The 7,588-nt window shown below is 46.1% G+C and overlaps 1 non-coding gene across 1 annotated transcript; it reads left to right on the top strand.

The window, feature by feature from the left end:
• Positions 1 to 7,220: 7,220 nt before the first annotated feature.
• On the top strand, positions 7,221 to 7,327 carry LOC141615453 (small nucleolar RNA R71). The gene has a single exon (XR_012529875.1). It is a non-coding gene; the product is annotated as a small nucleolar RNA R71 (small nucleolar RNA).
• The last annotated feature ends 261 nt before the right edge of the window (positions 7,328 to 7,588 follow it).

The following is a 7,588-nucleotide window of genomic DNA, read 5'->3' as shown; positions in this document are numbered from 1 at the left end:
TCCTCTCCATCCATTCGGTGAGAGATGGAGGCAAGGGTGGATAAGTAGGTTGACCCGAGGAGGAGGTCTCTCCTTGTTGAAATTGCCACGGTGGAGGTTGATGAGTTTGAGGCGCGGCATATCGGAGGGTGGAATGAGTGTCCACTCGACGGTCTCGCGAATAGACACGAGTAGGATTAGGGGGAGGTTGGTCGGTGGGAGGGTCTTCTTCAATATCAAGGAGATAGAACTCCTTGTCCTTCTCAATTTTGATCGCGGTAACATTTGGGAGCCGGATGGAGTTCTTGTGATTGATTCGCCAATATTCAAGGCCGTCGGCGGGGTTCTCTTTGAGCCACTCAAGCTTTGTGGTCAAGTAACTCTTTGTCAAGTAAGTTTCCCCGGCTATCCAATTCATCGTGGAAAGGTCAACCGGACGGTCCAAGTTGCGGGCAATTCGGGTGATCATGCCACCCACATGTATCGGGGTTCTATGCCCCGGAGAACTTGCAATCTTGGCTAGGTTAAGGGCTAGGTAGTGAGCCACATTAATTCGGAAGGGGGTGGGTTTCGTGAACAAGTAGGACCCCAAAATTTCAAGCTCGTGGGTCCTAAACACCCATGGCTCATCTACCGCAAGAACGGTGCACCCCATACATCTATGCCACACCCGAATGACGGGATTGTGGCAACTCATCGCGGGCCTTTTTACCCCCGGTTGATCATCAAGGCCCGAAATTGCTTTCCAAACACGGGAATAGTGAAAATCAGTGGGCGGGGTATGTGACGGCGCATTTTCCAGCCCAAAAATTTGAGCCAACCGACCCAAAGTGATGTTGTGTTCCCGGTTCATGAGTCTAAAGCTAAGGGTAGCCACCATCCCGGATTGACGGTGTTTGTTAATCTTAAGACTACTCAGAAATTCCCATGTGATCCGAGGGTAAGTATACTCATGCATGGTAAATATGCCCCTCATACCACACCCCGTAAACAAAGCTTCCGTCTCCCTAGCAATCCCAAGGGTACACAAAGACGGATGATGAAGGAACTTAGTAGGGGTGAGGGGACGATTTTTAAAGAGAATAAACTTACCCTTCTGCGTAGGTGTGGTAAACTCGACAGTGGGAAAGTCCGGATCTGGGTAAGTATCGGTCGCCGCTTGAGCAATCAATGCCGCTTGGTCCCTTGCTATGTCGGCCCTTGTTCTTCTTCCGGCCATTTTGATGATTGGAGGAGATTGGTGAAGGTTGGAGGGAGTTTGATTGAGTTTTAATGGAGTTAGGGTTGAAAAGGGGGAAAAAATATGGAGGAATGAAGAAGGAAGAAAGAGGAAATGAATTGAAATAAGGGGATTCTCGGGTTTATTTTGATGGTCTGCGTGTGCGTTTTGCCGGTTGGCGAACCGGCAGCCGGTCTGCCGGTAAAACGCACTCCCTCATTTTCTATTTTTCGAATTTCTTCTTCAAAATTTTTGACCTCGCTGCCGGTGGACCAACCGGCTGCCGGTCCACCGGCAAAACACTCTCCTCAATTAATTTTCCCATAAACCAGGTGTGTTATGCCGGTGAGCCGGCTGCCGGCCTACCGGCAAAACACACTCCTACTCAAAAATCCAACTTCCCAGCTTCATAATATGAGTGTTTTACCGGTGAGCCGGTTGCCGGCCTACCGGCAAAACACTCCTCTTCACCAATTTTCAAAAAAATCCAAGTCTTCAGGTGTGTTTTACCGGTGGGCCGGTTGCCGGCCTGCCGGCAAAACACACTCCTCAACATCATTTCTTCGTGTTTTCAACTTGCCAGGTGTGTTATGCCGGTGAGCCGGTTGCCGGCCTACCGGCAAAACACACCACAACTTCAATTTTCCAAAAATTTGTTTGGCCTCGCTGCCGGTGGACCAACCGGTTGCCGGTCCACCGGCAAAACACAACACACAGCTATTTTTTGTTGTGTTCTTCCAATTTGCTCAATTTTTCTTCAACTCAACTTTGAGCTTTTTCATTGACCCCGGGATTCATGTTTTCCACAATTACTCCGACGCATGATGTCGGGATTTCGGGTCAACGAAAATAAAACTTGTGTTCTTCAAAAGTGACCTCCGTCACCAATCCAAATTGACAAAATACGACTCCAAATCTCTCACTACTAGTCTAGAATGCAAGTTATTTACAAAGATGCATGGGTTGCCTCCCATGTAGCGCCCTTGTTTAATGTCGTAGGCTCGACGGAGTTATGAATAACAATCAATAATTTGGAATAAAAGTGGCAATTGAGCTCACATTCTTGATAATAGGGGTTCCGGCAATGTAGTGCTTTAGCCGTTGTCCATTTACCTTGAATGTTTGGTCTCCATCGGAAACTTCAACCGACCCATAGGGAAAAGCTCGGACCACGGTGAAAGGCCCCGACCACTTTGACTTTAATTTTCCCGAAAAGAGCTTGAACCTTGAGTTAAATAGGAGAACCAAGTCCCCCTCCTTGAATTCCCTCCTTATAATAGCTTTGTCATGGAACCGCTTGGTCTTTTCCTTGTACAACCTAGAGCTCTCATAAGCCTCTAGTCGGAATTCTTCAAGCTCATTGAGGTCAAGTAGCCGCTTCTCCCCGGCGCTTTTCAAGTCGAAGTTAAGTAGACGGATGGCCCAATGTACCTTGTGCTCCAACTCAACCGGTAGATGACAAGGCTTACCGTACACCAACCGGAACGGTGAAGTTCCTATTGGTATTTTAAAAGCGGTCCGGTAAGCCCACAATGCATCGTTGAGCTTGGTAGACCAATCTTTCCTTGACCGGCTCACGGTCTTTTCAAGGATCATCTTGATTTCACGGTTAGAGATTTCGGCTTGGCCGTTAGCTTGTGGGTGATAGGCAAGGCTCCGCCTATGTTGCACCCCATGCTTCTTGAGTAAAGCATCAAGAGTCCTCTCCCGGAAATGAGTTCCACGGTCACTTATCACAATTCGTGGAACTCCAAACCGTGGGAATATGATTGTCTCCATGAGTTTGGTTACTGATTTTGCGTCACAAGTCTTTGTTGGAATTGCTTCAACCCATTTGCTCACGTAGTCCACCGCAACAAGAATATACTCATTCCCATTTGATGAGGGAAAAGGGCCTTGATAGTCAATGCCCCATACATCGAATAACTCCACCTCAAGTATGTAGTTCATTGGCATTTCATGCCTCTTTGAAATGTTACCACTTCTTTGACACTTGTCACACTTCTTGACGTAGGTGGCCACATCGTGAAATAGGGAAGGCCAAAAGAATCCACATTGGAGCACCCTCGCGGCGGTTTTTCGTGAACTACCATGCCCTCCACTTGGCATGTCATGGCAATGAGAGATTATGGGTTGGACTTCTTCATTGGGGATGCATCTTCTAATTATCCCGTCGGCACAAGCTTTGTAGAGGCACGGTTCTTCCCAAAAATATTGCTTAAGGTCATGGAAGAATTTCTTTCTCTTATGGGAATCATAACCGTGTGGGATGACCCCGGATACCAAATAATTTACATAGTCCGCGTACCACGGGGTATCCATCAAAGCTAGTGCGAATAGTTGATCATCCGGTAATGTGTCATCAATTGGCAATCCATCCTTATCCTTGACATGTAGTAGCCGAGAAAGATGATCGGCTACCACATTTTCTACACCTTTTTTGTCTCTAATCTCGATATCGAACTCTTGCAACAATAGTATCCACCGAATCAAGCGGGGCTTTGACTCCTTCTTGATTAGCAAGTGTCTCAACGCCGTGTGATCGGTGTGCACAATTACCTTAGAGCCCACCAAATAAGAACGAAACTTGTTCATGGCATATATGACCGCCAAAAGCTCCTTTTCGGTGGTAGTGTAATGTGATTGAGCTTCATCCAAAGTCTTGCTTGCATAATATATGGCATGGAGTTTACCATTCTTCTTTTGTCCTAGCACCGCTCCCACCGCCACATCACTAGCATCGCACATCAACTCAAAAGGTTCTCCCCAAGTGGGAGGTTGCATGATTGGAGCGGTGATGAGAGCTTCCTTCAACCTATTGAATGCATCCAAACACTCATTAGTAAATTCAAATGGCACATCTTTTCCAAGCAACAAAGTTAAAGGTCGGGCAATCAAAGAAAAATCCTTAATGAATCTCCGGTAAAAACCGGCATGCCCAAGAAAGCTCCTAATTCCTTTTACATTAGTGGGAGGGGGTAGTGTTTTGATCACTTCAATCTTGGCTTGATCAACCTCCAAGCCCTTACTTGACACTACATGACCCAAAACAACCCCGGATGTCACCATGAAGTGACATTTCTCCCAATTCAAGACTAGACCACTCTCTTGACATCTTTTCAAGACCTTACCCAAATTAGCTAGACATCCATCAAATGAGGTGCCTACGACCGAGAAGTCGTCCATAAACACCTCCATGATATTCTCAACATATTCGGAAAATATAGCTAGCATGCATCTTTGAAATGTGGCCGGCGCATTGCAAAGCCCAAAGGGCATGCGCCTATAAGCAAAGGTGCCGAATGGGCACGTGAATGTGGTCTTTTCTTGGTCATTAGGGTGAATCGGGATTTGGAAAAACCCCGAAAACCCATCAAGGTAGCAAAAATGAGAATGTTGGGCAAGTCTTTCCAACATTTGGTCAAGGAAAGGGAGGGGGAAATGGTCTTTCCTAGTTGCCTTGTTTAGGCGCCTATAGTCTATACACATTCTCCACCCGGTTGTGACTCTTGTTGGAATTAGTTCATTCTTATCATTGGTGACTACCGTGACCCCGCCCTTCTTCGGCACAACATGCACCGGGCTCACCCATGCACTATCGGAGATAGGGTAAATTATGCTTGCATCATAGAGCTTCAACACCTCCTTCCTAACCACTTCTTTCATAGCGGGGTTAAGGCGGCGTTGAGGCTCAATGGAAGATGCACTCTCATCCTCCAAGTGAATGCGATGGGTGCAAAAAGAAGGGCTAATCCCCTTGATATCATCAATTGAGTACCCAATGACATCCTTGTATTTTTTCACAACATCAAGTAATTTTTGAAGTTCGGTGTCATTGAGTGCACTATTGACAATAATAGGGTAAGTATCATTAGGGCCAAGGAAAGCATGTTTAAGAGTAGAAGGAAGAGGTTTCAACTCCACTTGAGGAGGCGTGGATCTCTCCTCTTTCTTATCATCTCTTCTCAAGCTTTCAAATTCTTTGTCCGGGTCTTCTTCAATTGTTGCTTCCATAGCTAAAGCATACTCCCGGTGCTCCTTGCAATCCTTTACCTTGCCCTCAAGGAACCCTTGCAAACCCTTGTCTTCATCAAATTTCTTCATATCAACCCATTCTTCTACCACATCAATCATATAACAAGACTTTTCTTCCGAAGGCTCTTTCATAGCCTTGCTCAAGGAGAATTCAACCTTATCTTCACCCACTTGCAAAGAAAGCTTCCCATTCTTCACATCAATCATGGCACCCCCCGTAGCAAGGCAAGGGCGCCCCAATATGATGGGAATATTTGAGTCTTCGGGGATGTCCATTACATAGAAATCACATGGAAATGCAAGTTTCCCCACCTTGAGTGGGACATCCTCCACAAGACCAATAGGGTATCTTACCGACCTATCCTCAAGTTGGAGAGAAACCCTTGTTGGTGAAAGCTCATAACCCTTCAACTTCTTGAAAATTTTGAGGGGCATAAGGCTAATGCTTGCCCCCAAATCACACAAAGCCCTCTCAATGTGCACGGTCCCAATCTTACAAGGTATGGAAAAACTCTCCGGGTCTTCAAGCTTTTGAGGAGCTTCATTCATGAGAATTGCACTACACTCCTTGGATAGGCTCACCGTAGTTGTTGGGCTCAAAGAGTTTTTGTTTGAGATAAGCTCCTTCAAGAACTTGCCATAACTTGGGATCTCCTTTACGGCATCAATGAAAGGCATGGTAATGTTGATACCCTTCATCATGTCCATGAACTTCCCATACTTTTGTTCAAGTTTGGCTCTTGCCAACCTTTGTGGAAAGGGAACCGGTGGTACATAAGTTCTTACCACTTGTTGTTGAGGCTCTTCAACTACCCTTGTTGGTTCATCAATCACTCTTGGAGTTTCCACAACAATTTCCACAAGCTCATCTTTCCCCTCCTTTTCTTCAATTACCTTAGGAGGTTCAACCACCATTTGAGGTTCAATGACATTGCCCGGTCTACTACTCTTCCTTTTCTTGACAAATTCCCGGTCTTCCAAATCCCTACCACTCCTCAAGTGGATAGCATTCATGGTTTTCGGATTTTCCTCGGTTTTACCCGGGAATTTCCCTTGGGAGGCTTGAAGTTGGCTCATTTGAGTAGCCAATTGGGAGATTTGGTTGTCCGTCATCCGTTGAGAAGCTTGCATTTGGGTCCTAAGTTGGTTGATGGATGAGGTTGTCTCGTCATGTTTTTGAGTGGAGTGGTTGATGAATTGTGTTTGAGTATTGACAAGTTGGTTTTGTGAAGTCATCAATTGTTCCATCATGAGTTCCAAGCTTGACTTTGGTTGGGTGTTTTGTTGGAAAGGCGGGTTGGTTTGTTGGAAAGGCGGGTTGGTTTGTTGGAAAGGCGGGTTGGTTGGTGGGTTGAGTGGTTGAAATTGTTGTTGCCTTGGTTGGAAGGTTCTCCCTTGGAAACCCGGTGGACCTTGGTTGAATGTAGTATTTTGTTTTTGAGTTTGGAAGTTTGGTTGTTGTGACTTTTGTTGGAAGGTTGGGTTTTGGACATTTTGAGAGCCATAGGAGAAGTTTGGGTGGGCTCTCAATCCCGGGTGATATTGGTTGTTGTTAAATGCTTGCTTGGCCGGACTAGACTCCCATATCCCGTTCACTTGCTCCATACAACTTCCATCTCCAACCACCAAGGGACACTCATTGGGTGGGTGTCCTTGGTCTCCACAAAGCTCACAACTATAGACTTGGTTCCTCATAGAAGAATTGCTAGATATTTTGCTTGAGCTCATCAAGGCAACTTGTTGCTTAAGCTCTTCTATCATCTCTTTCACTTCCACATTGTTGGCCGATTCGACCGTTGACTTCCCTTTCCTCTTGTGCCTATCATTGTTCCAATGAAAGGTACGAGAAGCCATTTCTTCAATAAGCTCTTTCGCCGTCTTGTGATCTATCTTATCCAATGCTCCCTTCCCCGAGCCGGAATCGAGGTTCATCTTCATATCATTGTTCAACCCTTCATAGAAATTGTTGATAAGCTCATCATCCCCAATACCGTGGTGAGGACATAGCCTTTGGAGGCCCTTGTACCTCTCCCATGCTTCATAAAGGGTCTCATCTTCTTGTTGGGTGAACCCTTGGAGCTCACTCTTGATTCTTGCGGTTCGTTGGGGTGGGAAATACTTGTTGAGAAAAGCCTTAGAGACATCATCCCAAGTCCGAAGAGAGTCGGGTTCACAACTTTTAAGCCACTCCTTGGCACTTCCCCTCAAAGAGTAAGGGAAAAGCCTAAGGCGTACGGCATCCTCCGTCACTCCATTGGCCTTGAACATGTCACAACTATCCAAGAATTCGTTGAGATGCTCGTTGGGGTTTTCGGTGGCTCCCCCTCCGAATTGGTTCCCTTGGACAAGTTGTAG

The sequence above is a fragment of the Silene latifolia genome, chromosome 11, assembly GCF_048544455.1.
Source record: "Silene latifolia isolate original U9 population chromosome 11, ASM4854445v1, whole genome shotgun sequence".
Taxonomy (NCBI): domain Eukaryota; kingdom Viridiplantae; phylum Streptophyta; class Magnoliopsida; order Caryophyllales; family Caryophyllaceae; genus Silene; species Silene latifolia.
The sequence above is the reverse complement of the archived record's forward strand: the minus strand, read 5'-3'. Positions and strand labels throughout refer to the sequence as shown.